Raw genomic sequence first — 21,119 nt, forward strand, 5'->3', positions numbered from 1 at the left:
AGATGCTATAATAACTCTAAATCTCAGTGATCCAACAAAATGCATTGAAAGCAATGGGTGTTATTTGAATATTAGTAAAAAAAATTAAAAATATTTTTTGAGACCCTCTTTATGTTTGGATTATTTCAAACTTCTAAAAATTACATTTCAATGGATTTCATGAAGTATACAACAAGGAAATTAAAAAGTATATATATAGATTGTATAATGGTAAAATACCTTTTTTATTTAAAAATTTCAAAACAATTATTATTTAGATAAAATGTTTGAAAAATGTTTACAACTGAGTAGCAAATGAGTTATCAAAATTATTGAAGGAGCTAGGCCATTGGTCTTCAATAGAAGTATACATTGTGACAAACAAGAATCCAAGCCACAATCACCTATTGCTTTTTGAGAAATAATGTGTTAAGTGAAATAGTAAAATAGGATTTTAAATGCATTTACTTATCCATAGGTCCTAAGATGAAAACAAAGAAATGTTTAAGGTTTTTGGCATAATGGGGTTTTTGAAATCATGGATTTATCTTTGGAATAAATGAGGGTATTTTTGGATTCATAAACATTGCAATAAGGGTGCATTTTCATTCAACAACTTCTTATATTTATATGGATGTTATAAACATGTCTAAAAATCTTATTTTTATTGATAATGATTTTAGAGATTGACACGTTGCATATGATGAATGGAGTTTAATAAGTTCAAAATAGAATTTGCAGATTTAACACGAAGTGGATCATAATTGCCTTCTCCAACTAGCTATCTTCTAAAACTAGTTAATTTCTAAAAGTTTGAGTGAATTGTGTAAAAAAATTCTTATAGGGGTAGATTATTTTGCTTTTCAGGTTTAGTGAATTGGCATTGCAATTTTGATGTGTTGTTATAGCTCGTATATTTATTCAATTTTTGGTTTTTACTTTTCAACTTTCATGAGTAGTAGACTAAGCTTTTTTTATTAGTTTCTTATTGCAATAGCTTATCACATTTTGCTTGATAAGGGGATGGGAGTGTATTGGCCATGAATTAATTATTTGTGATTATACAAGTCGATGAGGCTTGCCAACACCAATAGAATTGAGCAAAGTGAAGTCAATGTTGTTGAGCACCAAGGTAGATATACCATACACACTAGTCATTGGTGATTTTATGATTTGAAGTGGTTTGCTAGCACCAATAATGTTGAGCAAAGTGAGGTCAGTGGGCATCAAGGTAGACGTACCATATAAACTATTGAATACTCATTGAGACATTAACGTTGATGTGATTGAGAAAACTATAGCACAAGTATAGAATAGTAAAAGATGATTTACATGCCAACGATATGTTCATCATCCATTTCACAATTCATTGAGATAATAAGATTCTATGTGAAGTAACATTATTGGTTAATACTAATATATATAATATGCGAATCTGTTTGATAGAGACTATTAGGTAACTTCACAATATTATCTTCTGGTCCCTTGAGATCAAGTGGATTTCTTGAGTTTTGATTAAAATAGATATCATTTTTAGATAGTTTACAATAAATAATTATCCTAATACATAGTTTAGAATAATATAAAATAAATCATTATCCTAATACAAAGTTTTTATTAAAATAGATATCATTTTTAGAATTGAAATGCATTTGGGTGGGTCATCGTGCCGGAGCCATTAGCTGGAAGGCCGCTGGCGACAAAGAATATCGCCCATAATAGACTAGCCGTTGAGAGAATGATAACGGCAAAGAAAATACAAATGGGAGCGTGAAAAAGCATTTGAATTTCAATATAAATATAAGCAATTCAGTTTCATTTCGTTACAGACATTCGTTCTTTCTCTGATTGCCCCTTTCTCTCGATGTTCTGTTCTTTCTCTCTGTTTTCTTCAAAAAAAATTAAGTGTTTGCTTTGTTTTCATTTTTCATTTTTCTGGTTTTCAGCGTGCACGCTGGTCTGTCTGTCTTTTTTTGGTATTGCATTTTTCTGGCAGTGCAGGGGAAAGGTAGAGCGCAGGGGAAAGGTAGAGCAGAGGAAGAGGCAGAGCAACCGAGGGGAAATATAGACAATAAAAAATTCATTATTGTTTGTTGCAAATCCAATCAATTCAAGTTGGCATGATAAAATTTGTAAGGAGCTTTCATTTTGGATTGAAATTATTTAGTCTCAGTAGGTTTTTTATTCTCTTAATAGCAACTTCCTGATTCTTTTCTTCCTTATCCTTTCTGACCTTTCTCACCATTTTCACCCTCCATTTGAATGGATTCGGTCCCAATCGTATCAGGTGGAGGAAATAGTGAAACAACCGCCATAACCAGAGTAATACAGATCACCTTTAATGGGTCTTTTTCACATTTCCCATTTTGTGCGTTTAGAGATCATGGGACGCCATGAGACCACATTTCTTTGAGGAATTCTGTGAAACACTTCACACGCAGTGTCTATGAATTCACGTTCCTTTAGAGGAATTCTGTCAAACAGTTCACGCTCTAAGCCTAGGGTTTCACATTCTTATGCATATATCTGCTGGATCATTTCCAACTATACCGTCTGACACAATAATGTTCACGTAAAATAATTAAATAAGTTTTACACACCCTTAGTATTATTATCGTCTACCATTGAAGCTGTAAGCCCTGCTTATTTAACCTTAATATTATAATCTTCAGAGATTTTGTTGTTGCTTGCATTACGATGACAGTGATGGGTTTGACATGTTTGATTTTCGAGATAATTTAATTCTATAATGTAATTAATACATTTTCACCTAATACCCATTAGTTATTTCTCCCCATGAATGTTTTTTTTTATTTTCACTCATGTTTATTTTTAATCCTTTTGGCTTGAGTGAAGGACTAATGAAGTGAGATTCCAATGCAGGCATTAGATGCAGAACCCAGCAAGTGTTCATATAACTGATGCAGAGAGGAAGAAATGGGAAGTTCCTTATGACCTGCTTTGCCTTATGACCTGCTTTGTTTATAGCAAGTCGCTGCTCTAGAAGGAAACCATATTTTCAAAACAGCTAACCCAATGTTTGAATTCTCTGTGTTCTCAGGCAATGAATTGATCTTCTCCTACACAGCGAACCCATTTGAATTTGCTATCGAGCGCAGATTCCATGGAGAGGTTATGTTCAACTCTTCATATGGTAGCTTGGTTTTCAGTATCCGGTAATCAGCACAAGCCTTCCTACATCAGCTTCACTGTTACTTTTGTATGAATTGATTAATAATAGGAAGAGTGATTTTGGCTAGGTGAGCAGATACAAAATCGTTGAGGACTTGGATGTGCTATCTGTACCATGACTGTAATCCTGTGGTTGTGCATGGAGATGTGCACCAATGGACAGCCACATGGAAGCTCCAATGTCTGATTTTTCTTAGCCAGACTCATGCAGAGGGAAGCCACCATGTGCTCTAGCGCGTACATTGCATCAGGTATTTACTTGTCGCTGTCATTTAAGTTGTACATTTGAATTAAGAAAATTCAATGTGTATATTTTGATATAGGAGATAAAGCTTTTAGCCATTCTATATTTTTTGTCTTCCTATGTTGAGATCGAATATTTCTTTATAAGTGATGATTTTTTTAAGATGAATAAAATAATTATAGATTCTCCCATGTTCCATACTTTGTTGTCCACAAAAATATTTTGTTGGTTAAAAGCATGAATCGCAAATTACTATTCCAAAAATCATTACGTACAATTATTTTGTGATTAAAAACAATCATTCGATATTATGAATTTTGAAAACCTAAATGTTTATTTCAGATATATTTTAATTAAATGTTAATTATGGAGTTCTATTTATGAACAGCTATGTAATGGATATTTTTATACCAGCAGTAAGCTGACACACAAGCTAATTAGGGGTTTGCTCGACTTTAACGTTCGTCTCCACTAGATGTAGTTCAGCAGTTCACTGACCTGATAGGACATACAACTGTTGTCTATAGATTCCCTGCTCTGCAGTTTTTTGGTGTAGCATCGTATTGTTTATTGGCTTTCAAATATTTTACAGAACCTGCAAATCATCTACACTAGTAAGACCAAAGTATCAACAACTTAGCTTTATTGGTTATGTATTTTACCGTGTACAGAAGTTTGTTTACCATTGGGATTTAGTAATTCTACTTCACCGTATGATGTTATTTTGGATTCCTTGTTTTGGGAGCTCTAGTAGGTTGGCTGGATTAATTCATTTTTTTAATATTTCAAATGGGATACATGGATATGATTTTCTTCGTTTCAAGTTAGCAGGTTTCATAGAATAAAGAATAAAACCCAGACTTCTAGTACTGATATGTTTGGAATGTTTTGAAACTTTATTAGCTGAGTGCTATTGTTTTATTAGGAAAAAACAATCGGGATTATTGAAGTTGAAGTTGAAGTGTTTGATTAAGTTGACGTGAATGATTAAAAATGGGACTCGGTATGCCTAATGTTTTAGATTGTTTTCACTACCATTTTGTGTTACTGCCTTTGTTTTGTGTGTTTCTTCTTTATACCGTTCTTTTAGACTTGACTAGAATCTGCAATAGTGCCAGAGTGAACCAAAACATACTAACAATTAGATATTATTTTTAATAAAATGATATGAAACTAAATTTTAGTTTATCTCTTAAGTTGTTTCAAATTCAAGGATTAAATCCAGCGGGCATATAACTAGGATTAAGAACTTATTCTCACCACCAGATTAGCAACTTTCCTACACTGCCATGGATGATGTCATGCCATGAAACTCCATATAATGCAATTCTAACCTAGAGATGCTATTCACATGTTGTAAAATAGCAACCCCACATGTTTAAACACAAAGCTATTTCAAGTATTATTGGACCATCTTATTCAGTTACAAATGATTAGAGTGTAGTACCTATTATGAAGGGGAAGAGCCAAATCATGTGCAAAAAACAAAGATAAACTCCCGTCCTGATGCACATCCAAATTTTACATTTCATACAATATTTGAAACTGCTAAACACAAGAAAAGTTGTATGGACAGTTTTTTGCCAGTTGCCTTGGTTTTTTCCATGTTTTTAAAAGGGGAAATTTACAGAATATCAATTGGTGGTGCACCTATATTGGCAACATTCATACAATCTCATTTAGGTTGTTGTTGTCACCAAGATTGCACCCGTGATGCTTAATTTGAAAGCTCAGTAATCTTCTGAAACATGGGATGATTTCCGAGCTTGTGGGTATCATATGACGGAAATCAACCTTCAGAGTGAGCTGGTTCTCTTTGATGAATCTCCTACAAACTAACCTTTGATGGGAAAAAGTATAGAAGGATAACTGAAATGAAACCTATCCTAAGAGGAGGTGATGCACCAAATGCAAAGACTTACTTGCAGCCCTTGAATCACAATTTATTTCAGAAAAGGATGTTTGTTCACAACTCAGCACAAGATGCTCAATACATAAATGTTTCATGAAAATGATCTAAGATTTTAATGCTTGTTTGAAGGAAAAATGTCTATTTCCACAACTCCCACACATTAAAACTTATAATCACAATCCATAACCTGCATTAAACACATCATTCATGCATTCATTCTAATAAGAATGAGACAAAATTGAAGGATTTATAGGCAAATCACAACAATTATGTCAAAATCATTCATTGTAAGTCAAGACAAGAAAGATAGGAGAAGGAAAACTATTTCTTTTGTTCAATAAAAAGGAATTGCTGCTATTACAAATCTGGAAAACTGAGTTACAAATGCCCATACTTTATATTCCTTTAGTATTTATGCTTCTTGTACAACATGATATAACATCATTAATGGCCTTCAATACAACAACTAGGCCTTTTAGGGTGCATAATATCTGTCATATTGTTGCTTTGGCAACATCATTAACCCATACATCAATGTTCATGGAAAAGCTCTTTGTTGTAGGCCTTCACATTATTTTGTCTGTCAACATGTTCACTTCGATGCATGGATGGTCTTCTATGTACTGTTACAGTGATCGTCATGGCTGCTTCTTTCATATCATTGTGTTTACTGATCATGCTTAGACCTGTATTCTTATTAAGGCCTTTGGAGAACCTACCAGGTATTGAGTTTCTTTGGTGAAGATTTGACATTATCACACTATGATTATATCCCTGAAAGGGCCTAGCTCCTGTTTGATAATTTTAACTGTGATTCTCATGCTCTCCATGGTTGTGACTGCGTTGTTCGCGGGCTTATGACTACCATGCTTATTCTTGTGTTTCTACACCCATTTCTCCTTTGCTTAAACCTTGCTTGTCTCAGACTTAGGGCTAAGTCTGTTATTATGCAGAGATCACTGTGCACCCTTCGTACCTTTACCACTATATTTTCCCTTTCAACTGATTTGGTTGCCATGGCATATATTTATGAGATTCGTCATTGATTTGATATTAGGGCAGTCATTATATTTTGACAGTCTTTCCATCTTTGGTTTAAGGTACTACTCCTGTAGGTTGTCAAAGGCTCTCTCTTGGCTATTGTGGACAATGATATCCATCTTTGATGTCTTTATGCATGCATCCTTAGACTGCTATTTAGCCTTTTGGTGACTGTCCTTTGTATGCAACAGGGTATTTTCTTGCATGATACTCTATACATCATGCTACCCATATAAGCCTTCATAGGGTATATGTCTAACTTTGAAACGATGAAATCTTCCTTTATTTTGCTTTGTCAATTCCTTGCCAAAGATTTGCTGGATGTCTCACCATTAAGGACTGTATTTCCTTATATTGTATGCACTCTTCATTAACTTCTAACTTGTCGAAGCAACCTTATTTTTAGCATACGAAATAATAGAAATCTTCTTGTACGCATGAAAAAATGAACCTCCCATTTATGAATGGCAAAGAGAGGTTTTTAGAAAGGTGGAGCTGACCTTTTATAAGGTTTTTGCGTGCATGATCTCTACATGGGTTTGCATGGACTTGATGTGGATTCAAGAAGATATATCCCACGTGCCCTGCATGAACCTGACTCCATCACATCCAACCTCTAAGAATAAACTGTTAATGACAGCTCAAACTACTAATGCATTTGAGTGAAGTCTTCATAACTGAGTATACATCAGGTTCAAACATGGGTTTCTCTCTTTAAGCTATTGTTGGAGATCTGATCATTATGGTGACCATTATGGGTATTATCAGCAAGAGAAATTCCAGAAATCCAGCTTTCATGTATAATAATTCAAGCTCATGTTAAGGAAAAACCCTAACTTAACTCATGCAACGTCTAAAGCTTTATTTCTTTTAAAAGCTTTGTTTCCCTCCAAAGCTTAAGACTGAATTTTTTCAACTTCATGCTACATGGACAACTTTTATCTTGAAATTCCAATTTCATCTAATATGAAATTAATTTCTTTGATCTTTATTTCAATGTGGAGAGTGCTTTTTGTGAACCTTCTCAAATATGATATAAATAAATCCAAAACATTATCTACTCCTTTATTTAAATGTGACCATTAGCTTGACTTCAATGATCTGTAGGTAAATTTTTGCCATCTTTAAAAAGTTTAAAACCTCTTAAAACATTATGAGCTCCAAACTTGTGTAGGCTATTTTTCTCCTAGATACTTGAAAAATAGGTAACAGTTGCATTTTGCAAAATGAATCTACTTGTTCAAATTTTAGCATGAAAATACCAAAACCTAAGCTCGTAAACACTTCTAACTATTTTGTCTCTAATTCCATTGGCTCTAGTCACCTTTAGATGATAAAAGAATAGGCTTGAAATCTTGCAAAACTGTTACCAAATTCATAGGCAGCAAGAAGCTCAGTTACAATGGTAGCAAGTTTTTGGTTAGGTATTCATGTGTGCACAAAGACAACTTGTTTAGTCAATTTACACCCAATAGGCCTACTGCTAAGAAATTTGTAATTCGTCAGCAAATAAGCTAACCAGATTTGAAAATTGACCAGATTGGCAAAAATTTAGAATGATCCGACTAATTTCACTAGCATCTTTTATGTTGATTGATATCATTTAGATCATATCAACCTTGGCTCATGCTACCTTGGATCGTGTTCATGTTTTGTATTTGTTATGAAACACACAGGTTTTAACAAACTATGGTGGTTAGAAAAAATGAGTTTACAGTTGATCTTAAAAGTGATCTTTTAAAAAATAGTGTTTTGTTTGCATGTCAATATCATGTCTATAGATTGGTTTTATAGAAGCAATATTTTTGCTATAGATTAGTGTTAATTTGCAGTGCAATGTCCTTTTGCCAAATAGATCTTAGATTTTGAATTTGTATTGTCGACCTTAACCTAGTAGATATCATCCATTCATAGATGCCTGAATCACTTCACTTACAAATCTGGCGATGCCAAGTGAGTCTTCTAATACAATAGAACAACTTAGTTTCTTCATTTTTTTTAGCCACTAAAATGCGAGATGCTATATACATATTTGTTTCTTGATTCTTCTTAACTAGAACCGGTTACTTTTCACTATCATTATAGAGCTCATAGGTAACCTATGAGCATGACATATTGATGTAGAGGTATTGTTCAAACAACTTGAAAATGCTCCAAGTTACTCACTTGCTGACCAAACAACAAACCCTCCTTTTAAGGATTCACTCCAACCAAGCCTCGCACCTTTAAGAGTATCAATTCAACATCCCATATCACCTATTTCCATCCCCATAACTCCACAATGGGACAGTGTGCAAGGTTATCAATATTTGGTTTCAAACCCCACAGGCAAAAGCGCTCAAAATGGCTCAAATTGCTCACAACCCCTCCAAATGGTTTTATAGGCCAAAAAAGTCTGAAGACAAGTTTGATAGGTTCCTACAAACTCAAATAATGCCAAACAACCCTCTGATTTGGTTGTTCAAGTCACAAAGTGCAAATTGGCTTCTTAGACCTATTAGCCTTCAAAACTCACTTTTTGGCTTCCCACCCAAAAACTCCAAAGGACAGACCAATATTCTTTTATTTTATTGAACACCAACCTGGGGCAACACTTTCTACCAAAGGACAAGTTCTGGAACCTCTTGCAAGTACCATTTCTAATAAACCCTCATCTAGGCTAATAAGGGCTAATTTAAGCACTTAACAAAGGAACTACCCTCCAAACCTATAACTCCACCAAATTAAATATTGGAGCACCTTGGGGTATCCAAATCATCACCAAATACCAAGTTATAGCTTCTAGCTTGCATTAAAACTAAAGTTATGGGAACTGTTCATGAATTTTATTCAATTCCCACAACCAGTCACATAGAGATGCCTGGTCAAATTTAACAAAATCTCACCCAAACTGCATCCTTTTGGTCTGAAACCTTTTGGATATTAAAATACATTCCCAAATCCTCCATTTCACCAAGTTTTAGAATTTTCCCATGGTGAATTTGGAAGAAATGGGAAATTGAAGTTGAAACCCTAGGAAAGGGCACTTTCACGGGCTGTTTGGATCTGTTACAACTTTTCTCCCTCAATACTCCACCTGCAAACCTCTAGTTGGATTCAAAAGAAAGGCTCCCCATGAAAGAATTTTTCAGTTTGGAGGTCGTGAAATTCCATACCAACCGAAAGAACAACAATTTTTTTGGAAAAATGCAGTTTTTTTATTGATTTCAACTATCAAGTTTACAAATTCCACCCACAACAACCTCCACATGAGTTTGTTGAGGCATTTTAACAACCTCCACATGAGTTTGTTGAGGCATTTTAGAGTTTTCCCAATGTGTTCAAATTGATTTTAGATGGTTATGAACATTGGGCAACCAATTACAACAACTTTTTGAAAAATTGCTTTACAAATTGACAACTTTGTCAATTTTTGACAATTTTCGCATTTTGCCATTCAAACTAATTATATTATCAACCTCAGGACCTAAACACATTGAAATGGATTTAAATAGACCAAAACAACCTTGACTCCCTAATTCTACTCATCCTAAGTCCCTTTGACCACAGTTGACCATAGGGTTTATAATGCACCCTAGGCCACTAGGCCTTACAAAATGGACAATTAGGACCTTATTACAAAACAAAACATAAACAAAGAATTCTTTGATTCTTCCCAACACCTTAGTATCAAAAACATGAAGTGTTAAATCAAGAAATAATGAAATTGAGGCTTGTGCCCTTACACCACATATACCCTGACAACACTAACTAAAGTTATGAGCGGACCTTTTATTCAAGCCAAACTTAATTGACTTACTAAAAGGGTCATGCTATAGCTTCCATTGCAATGGTAAAGCCAAGTAAAGAGCAGATTCTTGAAAGTACTTCTATCATGAACAAACTTCAGACTTAAAGTCTTACATTGAGACATTCTCCAAAATGTCAATATCATGTCTATAGAGTGGTTTTATAGAAGCAATATTTTTTCTATAGATTAGTGTTAATTTGTAGTGTAAAATGTCCTTTTGCCAAATAGATCTTACATTTTGAATTTGTATTGTAGACCTTAACTTAGTAGATATCATTCATTCATAGATGCTTGAATCACTTCACTTACAAATCTGACGATGCCAAGTGAGTCTTCTAATACAATAGAACAACTTAGTTTCTTCATTTTTCTTAGTCACTAAACTGCGAGATGCTATATACATATTAGTTTCTTGATTCTTCTTAACTAGAATCGGTTACTTTTCATTGTCATTATAGGGCTGATAGGTAACCTATGAGCATGACATATATCATGACAACACTAACTAAAGTTACGAGCAGACCTTTTATTCAAGCCAAACTTAATTAATTGACTAAAAGGGTCCTGCTATAGCTTCCATTGCAATGGTAAAGCCAAGTAAAGGGCTGATTCTTCAAAGTGCTTCTATCATGAGCAAACTTCAGACTTAAAGCCTTTAAGTGATGTTTTACATTTAGACATTCTCCAAAAGTGGTCCCTTTAGATTTGAGTCCATTTGAGAACTAATCTTCAAGATAGCCAGAATCTATTCCATTACCTCCACCGCCTCTTTCACCATCCCCAGCATCATCTATTATCGTCTGCAAATTTGAAGAAAAAATTTCACCTTGCAAAATTTTTATATCTGTTTTCAAATTCAAACAGTGTTATATCTTTGTGATGTTTTTTTGGTTTGTTTGTTCTAGTTGTAAAATGTATGAATCATTCAGCATCCTAAATTTCATTTTTTGAATTGGAGATTTCTTGAATTATCATTTTTACTTGCTACATTATGTTGACTAATTTATGCTTGAATGTTGCTACTAATAGACTATGCTTTGTTGATGCTCTTTTGCCTTGGAGCAGACCTTTGATATGATCTTTGTCCTCTTTGATCTCTAGCAGACTTTTCTCTTTTTACTAATGACCTTTTTTCCCATGAACCTTTGACTCTTCTTCCTGCACACTAGCCAATAAGGATTGCTCCTAACTGTATTTTCTGCTTCTTGTCTACCTTATCTAGGTCTGCTCCTTAGGAAAATACTCTTATTTGACTGTGCATCATTCTTTGTTCATTTCCCTGAGCTGTCAGGACTGTATTTGGTTGCTATTTGGTCTCACAAAAGCATTCCAATGTTTGTCAACACATTGTGTACAATTAGTATTTGTTACTACTCTTTGACTGTGTCAATGGCTATCACACTTGCTTAGGGACTGGTAATGCTCTTTACTATTTGTCACTATCCTTGGATAGGGTTTATGACAATGATATGAAGAACTATGGAATGTCTTCTTAAACTGTAATGAGCTTGTATGAAGGCTGCAACAAACACTAAACTATTCCCTTTCTTTGTACTAACACTATTTGATGCTTTTTATCAATCATTGCCATGAGGCTGCTATATGACTGGGTTTTCATTTTTTGATTGGCCCTTGACACTTAGATATGTATCTTTCCTTCCTTTGTGCTGCTACCTTTTAAACTTTGATGCTCTGAGTCTATCATTCATTACTGGTATTAGGCTTGTTGAGGGCTAATGCCATCTTACTATTGTTTACTATTCCAATCCTCTGTTCATTGCCTTAACAGCTGATGAACTCATTGTCATTTATACTTCTCTTCATTATTCTTTGATTGTTGGGACTACACTAAAGGCTTTGATACTGAACCAATAATTTATGGTGATAGTGTCCTCAGATCTATAAGTCTTTGAAAGCTCTTGATTGTCATATATGTAATCGTCATCAAAAGGACTGCCAAATTGATTCTTTTGCAATGAAAACTTTGTCTTGTACCCTAAGGCTGCTATCCATGATCTCAATAGACTGGCCTAAACATTTTCTTAATACATTGTTCGTTGAGACAAGGGTTTTGTGTTTGATTGTGACAGATTTTGACTGACGCTTGATGCACTGTTCATTATGATTCAGGTCTGCGATATCTGTCTTTTTGGCACTGCTACAGTCCTTGTATTGTTACCATTGATGCCTTTTTGTGCCTTGGGAATGCAAATCTCCTTTGTATTTTTCATCCACTATTCTTTATGTGCTAAGATCAATTTGTCACTGAATGCTATAAAATTCATCTCTGCCTTTGTACTGTGAACACAAATCACTGCTATGCAGTCACTGTATTTGCAGGGGTGTCTTGTCAACTTTTGAAACCCTACTATATCTATCTTCCTTGCATGACTGTATACTTGCTTTCACTATCAGGAACTAAAAAAGTCATTTCATGCTTTTGAGGCTGTGATATCTTATGACTGTAATATTGTTATCTCTAATGCATGTGTTCACTGCCTTCTGACAAGGCTTTCTTTGTTTTGTGCTTTGATGATCCATGCAGGTTCACATAGACATATGCTCATATCCCTAAAACCTCCAAGATACAAATATTTGAAAAGGTTTTGATGCTAACTCTAAAAGTTCATTTTTTCCTTTCAAAACCTATTTTTAACCTGGGGACAAAAAATAGGTAACAATGTTTTTTTTGGTTTGTTTGTGGTAGTTGTAAAATGTATGAATCGATCGGCATCCTAAATTTTCATTTTCTGGATTGGAGATTACTTCCATTATCATTTTTATTTGCAGTATGATAAGAAGGATCCTGAGCAGCTTTTTAAATTAGTTGTTTTTCATCATGGTGTATTGAAAACAACAAGAGACGAAATTAGGCTTGCATTATTTCTTTAGTTATGTTTTGGTCAAGCATTTTGACTTGATAGCATTGTAAAATATACAAATATAATGTTTAATAAAAAAAAGTATTGGATTGGACTAAAGGGAATAGTCAATAGGCCAAAGCCATTCTTTAAGGTTTGTGTCACATTTTTTTTGCATTTTTTTTATTAGTTTAATTTTTATTTAAGCATTTATTACTTTTGATTTCAGCATTGAAGTTAAATTTCACAATTTCAAAAATAAATTTATCATTTACCCCCTCAAATGTTTTATGAATCATTTAAAATGGCAATCAGATAATCTGATTGGAAACTAAACATTAATTACCCTTACAAAGTATCATTAAAAGAGCATCATGAATTAATATAAAAATTTCACCATAATTATAATAAAATATATTTCATATCCCATAAGTAACAAATCATAAAATATGACAACGTAATATAACCAACATAAATAAAAATAAAACATGTTGTGTTGTGTTGTCTTGTCTTGTCTTGTCTTGTGTGGTTTGTGTTGTTTTGTGTGGTTTGGCCTTGTTAGTAGAGAATGTTTGAATAAATATTCTCGAAGCTCTGAGAAGCTAATGTGTAAATGTTTTCATTTTAAATAATACCCTCAAAGTAAAAAGAAAATCATGATTGCAAAGGTAAAGTAAATAATATTTTTTAAACTTGAAACATATATGATACGTTTTTTCAAACTAAGTAAATCTTTAACCCCAAGCAAAACATAATTCTAAGCATTATTATTGTTTAGGGTTAGGATTTAGGGTTTAGGGTTAGGGTTATGATTATAATTAATTTTTAGGGTTAGGATTGTGGTTAATGGTGTTAGAATTATTGTTTAGGGTTTAATGTTTTAAGGTTTAGGGATTGAAATTTTAGGGTTTAGGGTTAAGAGATTTAGGGTCTTAGGTGGGTTCGAATTTAAGATTTAGATTATAGTTTAGGGTTTGAATTTAGGGTTTAGGGTTTTGGTTTAAGGTTTGGATTTAGGGTTCAAGTTCAGGGGGTGTGAGTTTAGGGTTTGGATTTAGGGTTAGGGTTCAGGGTTTGGGTTTATTAAGGTTTAGGTTTTAGAGTGGGTTTGGGTTTAGGGTTCATTTTAGGGTTAGGGTTAGGGTTTGGGGTTTACAATTTAGGGTTTGGTTGTATGGTTTAAGGTTCAAGTTTTTGGGTTTAGGGTTTAGGGTTAGGAATATAGTTGGTTTGGGGTTTAGTGTTGGACGAGTTTAGGGTTTAGGGTTCGGTTTTATTAAGGTTTAGGTTTTAGGGTGGGTTTGGGTTTAGGGTTCAGGGTTCATTTTTAGGGTTAGGGTTAGCGTTTGGATTTCGAGTGTTTTAGGGTTAGGGTTTGGGGCTTCAGACAGGGTTTAAGGTTTGGATTTATGTTTTACGGTTCAAATTTTTGGGTTTAGGGTTTATGGTTAGGATTATAGTTGGTCTGGGGTTTAGTGTTGGGTGAGTTTAGGGTTCAGAGTTCAAGTTTTGGGTTTAGGGTTTAGGGTTTGAGATTAGGCCGTTTGGGGTTCGAATTTAGGGTTAGGATTAAGGGTTCAGGTTTATTAGGGCTTAGTATTTAGGATTCGTGTTTAGGGTTCAGGTTTCATTTTTAGGGATAGGGTTCAGATTTAGGGTGTTTAAGGGTTAGGGTTTAGGGTTTGGGGATTTATGGTTTTGATTTTAGGGTTTGGGGATTACGATTTAGGGTTTTGATTTATGTTTTACAGTTCAAATTTTAGGGTTTAGAGTTTAGGGGTTAGGATTATAGTTGGTTTGGGGTTAGGGATTGGATTTAGGGTGTTTAATGGTTAGGGTTTGGTGCTTCAGGTAGGGTTTAGGGTTTGGTGCTTCAAGTAGGGTTTAGGGTTTGGATTTATGGTTTATGGTTCAAATTTTTGGGTTTAGGGTTTATGGTTAGGATTATAGTTGGTTTGGGGTTTAGTGTTGGGCGAGTTTAGGGTTCAAGGTTCAAGTTTTGGGTTTAGGGTTTGAGTTTAGGGCATTTAGGGTTCGAGTTTATTAGGGTTTAGGAATTAGGATTCGTGTTTAGGGTTCAGGGTTCATTTTTAGGGTTAGGGTTAGGGTTTGGATTTTGGGTGTTTAAGGGTTAGGGTTTAGGGTTTGGGGATTTATGGTTTTGATTTTAGGGTTTGAGGATTTAGGTAGGTTTAGGGTTTATGATTTAGGGTTTACTGTTCAATTTTTCGGGTTTAGGGTTAGGATTATAGCTGTTTTGGGATTTAGTGTTGGATGCATTTAGGGTTTCAACCTTTCAAACCCTAAACACGTATCCTAAACCGTAAATCCAAACCCCAAACCCTAAACCACCCTAAATCCAAACCCCACAACCTAAACCACCCTAAATTTGTAACCATAAAATCAAACCCTAAACCCTAAATTCAAACTTTAAACCCACGAACCCCAAACCTAAACTCGAACACTAACCTAACCCATAAACCCTAAATCTGAACCCGAAACCCTAAACCCTAAGCTTGAACCCTAAGCTGAACAACCCTAAACCCTAAATATCGTTGCCCTAACCCTACTCATGATACCCTAACCCTAAACCCAAATAGTAATAATTCTTAGAATTAGATTATTCTACTTCGTTTAAAACAAGCTCCAAAAAAATACCAAACAATTTAAAGAAAGAAACCCAATATTTTACCATCTTGAAAACATATGTATATTTCTAGTTTAAAAAATATTATTTACTTTTACTTTGGAATCGCGATTTTCTTATTAGAGAATTTCAACATGCAATTAATTACCTTAAATTTATAAAATATTATTTATTTAAAATGAAAATATTTACACAAGCTTCTCTTAGCTTCGAGAATATTTATCCAAACACTCTCTACTAACAAGGCCAACCACATGAAGGTAGAAGCTTGTTTGGCCTCCCTTAATTGCCCTAAGACAACCACAAAACAACACAACACAACACAAACTACACAAACCAAACTAGACAGCACAACACATGTTTTATTTTATTTATAACAAATTATTTACATAGTTTTAAATAAGCAACTTAAATGTGATGGTTAAGTTGTCGTATTTTATGATTTGTTGTTAGTTATGAAAAATGGAATAGTGTTAATGTATTATGAGTCAAAATACATATTTTAGTTATGTATGTTGCATTAGTAAAGTGAATTCACGATGCTCTTTTAATGATATTTTAAGGGTAATTCATGATTAGTTTCCAATCATTTACAATAATGTTAATTATTTGATTGTCATTTTTAAAATTTTAGTGGCATAGTTATGTAGCGTGAATTGCATTCATAAAGTGAGCAAATTTGGCTTTTGTAAGGAATATTTGTGATTATCCTTTGTAAACTATGTTTTACAGGGAGGGTGTAAATGATAAATTTATTTTCGAAATTGTGAAATTTAACATCAATGAGAATGGAAAGAAAATGAGACACAAACCTTAAAGAATGGCTTTGGCCTATTGACCATTCTTTAAGTTCTCAAAAAAAATGACCTCTAGTAATAATTTTTCTATTAAACATTATATTTGTACATGTTACAATGCCATCAAGTCAAAATGCTTGACCAAAACATAACTAAAGAAATAATGCAAGCCTACTTCCATCTCTTGTTGTTTTGAATACACCATGATGAAAAACAACTAATTTAAAAAGCTACTCAAGATCCTTCTCATCAGTTTCTTGGCTGCAACATGTCTGCCACCCTATCATATGAAATTTTGGATGCTGAAAGATTCATACATTTTACAACTACCACAAACAAACCAAAAAAACATTGTTACCTATTTTTTTCCCCCAAGATGAAAATAGGTTTGAAAGGGAAAAAAATTGAACTTTTTGAGTTTGCATCAAAATCTTTTCAATATTTGTATCTAGGAGTCTTTTAGGCATGAGCATATGTGTATGTGAATGAAGTTGCATGGATCTTGTGTTAGTCTTTTTATTTTTTTTAAATGGCTTTCAAACTTATTTCAAAAGCTCAGATAAGTGGAGGTTAGATTTAAAACAAAAGGAATCATTTGGAGGATCATCAAAGCATAAAACAAAGAAAGTCTTGTTAGAAGGCAGTGAATGCATGCATTAGAGATAACAACAAGAAGAAGATGCAATGTCGTGAGCTATTGTTAAAGTCATAAGATATCACAACCTCAAAAGCATGGAATAACTTTTTAGTCAAGGTAGCTTAGTTCCAGATAGTAGAAGCAATAAGTATATGGTCATGCAAGGAAGATCAGGGCTAAAATAGATATGGCAAGCTTTCAAAAGTTGAGAAGACACCCCTGCAAATACAGTGACTGCATAGCATTGATTTGTGTTCACAGTACAGAAGGGTAGAGATGAATTTTGCAGCATTCAATGACAAAGTGTTCTTAGCACGTAAGGAACAATGGATGAAAAATACAAAGGAGATTTGCATTCCCAAGGCAAAAAAAGGCATCAATGGTAATAATACAAGGAATGTAATTGTGCGAAAAAGACAAATATTGCAAACCTGAATCATAAAGAACAATGCATCAAATGACAGTCAAAATCAGTCATAGCCAAACACAAAATCCTTGTCTCAGCGAAGAATGCATTAAGAACATGTTTAGTGTTTGTTGCAACCCTCACACAAGCTTATTACAATGTAAGAAGACACTCCATAGTTCTTCATATCATTATCATAAACCCTATCCAAGGATAGTGACAAATAGTAAAGAGTATTACCAGTCCCTAAGCAAGTATGATAGCTATTGACATAGTCAAAGAGCAATGACAAATACTAATTGTACACAATGTGTTGACAAACATTGGAAGTCTGGAGTTTGTCCATCATAGAAGCACTTTCGAGAATCTGCTCTTTATTTGGTTTTACTATTGCACTGGAAGCTGGAGCAGGACCCTTTTAGTCAGTTAATTAAGTTTGGCTTGAGTAAAAGGTCTACTGATAACTTATTTTACTTAGTGATGTCAGGGTATATGCCATGCTCATAGGTTTACCTATCAGCCATATAATGACAATGAAAAGAAGAATCGAGAAACTTATATGTATGTAGCATCTCGCACTTGGCATCACTAGATTTGTAAGTGAAGTGATTTGGGCATCTATGAACGAACGATATCTGCTAGGTTAAGGTCGACAATACAAATTCAAAATCTAAGATCTATTTGGCAAAAGGACATTTTGCACAACAAATTAACACTAATCTATAACAAAAAAATTGATTCTTTATTCAAGCTCTCTCCAATCTACAACAAAATTATTTCTTCTATAAAACCAATCTATAGACATGATATTGACATGCAAACAAAACACTATTATTTAAAAAATCACTTTTGAGATCAACTGTAAACTTATTTTTTCTAATCACCATAGTTTGTTAAAACCTGTGTGTTTCGTAACAAATACAAATCATTGAAATCCCTTGGAATCAAAAGAGTGGTAGAGGCAACTATGTAATCCGCCCTATCATTGAAATCCCTTGGAACCATGAAAATATTGAAAGCATCAAATCCTTCAATATTATCCCATACAAGGTTATGATAGTGCTTAAGCTTATCATATCTTGTTTGATAAATATTTCTCACCTGACACACTACTAGCTCGACATCACCTTATGCATGAATGTTTTTAATTCCCCTCTTATGTGCAACTTCCATGGCCAACAATAACAACTCATACTCAATCATGTTATTATTATAGTGAACTGAAACTTGAAGGAATAAGGGAAAACTTCTCCTTGAGGAGAATTGAGAACTGCACCTACACCGTAACCAACTGAGGTGCAACTACCATCAAATTCCAAGGTCTATACATCATTGGAAGTAACAACAACAACTCATACTCAACAATACTACCATCAAGTTCCATTACTAATTTTTGATCTTCACATGCATCAACAAACCTATCAGAATTTGATTTGCATAAAGAACTAGACCCTGCACTGTCATCATTACAGGATAATTTGAATGCCTCGGATTTTGAAACTTCTACCCAGTCCTTAACAAATTCAGAGACTTCATCTAGGTGTAGATAGTAGTTTCCCGTACTTGAAGACTCGAACAAAATTTGAGCACGAGGATCATCCAATTTCTCCACTGTGTGTACTTGGTTTCTCTTTCAGGAATGAGCTTTTGCATGAGTCCCTTAACTGGAATTTTAGCTTGAGTCATGTCCATATGTAGCTCACTACCTACATCTTTACAAAAGTTGTGTCCTAACAACATACCATATGAAGCAGGAACATCAACAACTAGAATGGACAATTTGATTTTTTTCAAGTAAGGACACGAATGCATTATTGACAAACAAGGAGTATTGACACTGGTCTTTGATAAATTTGAAACAACTAGAAATCATGAGATTTGGGATTATTGACACTGTTCTTTGATACATTTGAAACAACAGGAGGTTGAGTAGGAGTACTTACTTCATTATCACTCAGAGTACTTTTTGGCAAAATAGGAAGAGGTGTTCCCCTCTTTGCAATTTTAACTGACAAACGAGGAGTATCCTTCTTCTTTGCCTCATCATTTTTGGAATAATCAGTTTGATTATGAGAATGAGTGAGAACTACATTTATACTGGCATCAACCACCTTTGGAGATTCTTCAAAATGCATGTAACTAATTGTAGAGTCACAAACAACTTCTTCACCGTGCTCTTGGAAAAGAGTTGTAACATCTTCCTCAAAAGATTGAAATTCACCTTGCTCTGCTTCAAAGAATTCCACTGTTGAGTTAGAAGGCAAAGCTTCAAGAGCCAACCTCTCTGGAGGAGGAGGTAATTTAGCTTGGTTCTTTGTAGCATAATTATTGGTATTATTCAGATAATTTCTTTGTGGAATATCTTTATATGGAGTTGGGTAAGATGTTTGTGAAATTTGTTTCTTCAAGGCAAGCACTTCATTTGCAAGCCTCTATAACATAGGATTAGTGGTATTAGAAGAAGGAGAACTAGAAGTTTCTAGAATTGACAAACTTACTTTAGCCTCGTTAGGATCTTTCTTGATCTTTCCAACAAGAATCAAGTGATCTTCAATTTCCACCACTTGAGCTTGCGCAATTGCCAAATTAGCAGGAGGTGTTCTTCTTAACAAGAAGCTAACTTTCAATAGTTGAGCATTCACAAAGAAAAAAATGATATTTGAGCAGTTGGCTGAGAATTGTTAAGAATTCTTTTTTTTAGTATGTTGAATGTAGACACGAAATATCTCATAGGTTCATGTGGTTCCTTCTTCATTGAAGTTAATTGAGCCAAAATAGCATAAGAATCTTTTGCTGGTTTGAAGCATGCTTCACACTAAGTTTTGAGAGTATCCCAAGAAGTAATAGTCTGAGGTGCCAAATGGTAGAACCAATTAGCTGCAACACCTTGCAATGTCTCAACATGCAATGTGAAATGTTACAATATGTTCATCAAGATGTTGTTTTCTGTCTCTGAAAAACTTAGGAACAGTATTTCACGAACCTTGTAGAAGGGGATGGAGAGGTGGAGTCAAGTTAAGAGGGCCAAAATTTAGACCTCGGGGTCCTTGAGCCATTGAAACTGGTTGTAAAGGTTGATATAGAGGTATCACAAACCTTTGAACTTGTGGTATTACCAAAAATCTTGAAACATTAGACACTTCAGTAAGAATGGGTGATCTCTCACTTGTAAGAGGATAACTTCTTGTACGTTGCAAAGGAGAAACTATTTTGGAAGTTAAACAATCAAAATTGTTCTTTTGTAAAAACTCGAAAACAAGATCAACAAAACCTTGATTCCATCTTCCATGAGTGTAACTTTGATCAGACAAATTAACAACCTTTGAAACTTAACACAAGAAGAAATACTGAAATATATAGATACCAAAAACAAGAGCACTAGACTGTCGTAATAAAAAAGAAGTACTTGATTGTGTGTGCTCCATAGTAGAGTTGCCAAAAAACTGTTGGATGAAAATTTTGCAAACTGGGAGAGTTTACAAAATTGTGGTTTCAACCACAACGAATAAGATTAAATCTCTCCTAATTTCTAAGGGAAGGCTCCTCCTTTCAATTCACTACTCCACTTTTCTAAAACAAGACACAAATTTCAACTTCTAATCTAACTTGGGTG

General features: G+C 34.1%; 1 long non-coding RNA gene across 2 annotated transcripts; it reads left to right on the plus strand.

Annotated features, from left to right (window-relative positions):
- The first annotated feature begins 1,667 nt into the window (after positions 1 to 1,667).
- On the plus strand, positions 1,668 to 13,139 carry LOC131037167 (uncharacterized). Of its 2 annotated transcripts, XR_009104177.2 has the most exons (5): positions 1,668 to 2,111; positions 2,863 to 3,155; positions 3,240 to 3,422; positions 12,704 to 12,761; positions 12,866 to 13,139. It is a non-coding gene; the product is annotated as an uncharacterized LOC131037167 (long non-coding RNA). The 2 variants fall into 2 exon arrangements; XR_009104176.2 differs by having other exon boundaries at positions 1,670 to 2,111; positions 12,704 to 13,139.
- The last annotated feature ends 7,980 nt before the right edge of the window (positions 13,140 to 21,119 follow it).

The sequence above is a fragment of the Cryptomeria japonica genome, chromosome 9, assembly GCF_030272615.1.
Source record: "Cryptomeria japonica chromosome 9, Sugi_1.0, whole genome shotgun sequence".
NCBI classification, from domain to species: Eukaryota; Viridiplantae; Streptophyta; class Pinopsida; order Cupressales; family Cupressaceae; genus Cryptomeria; species Cryptomeria japonica.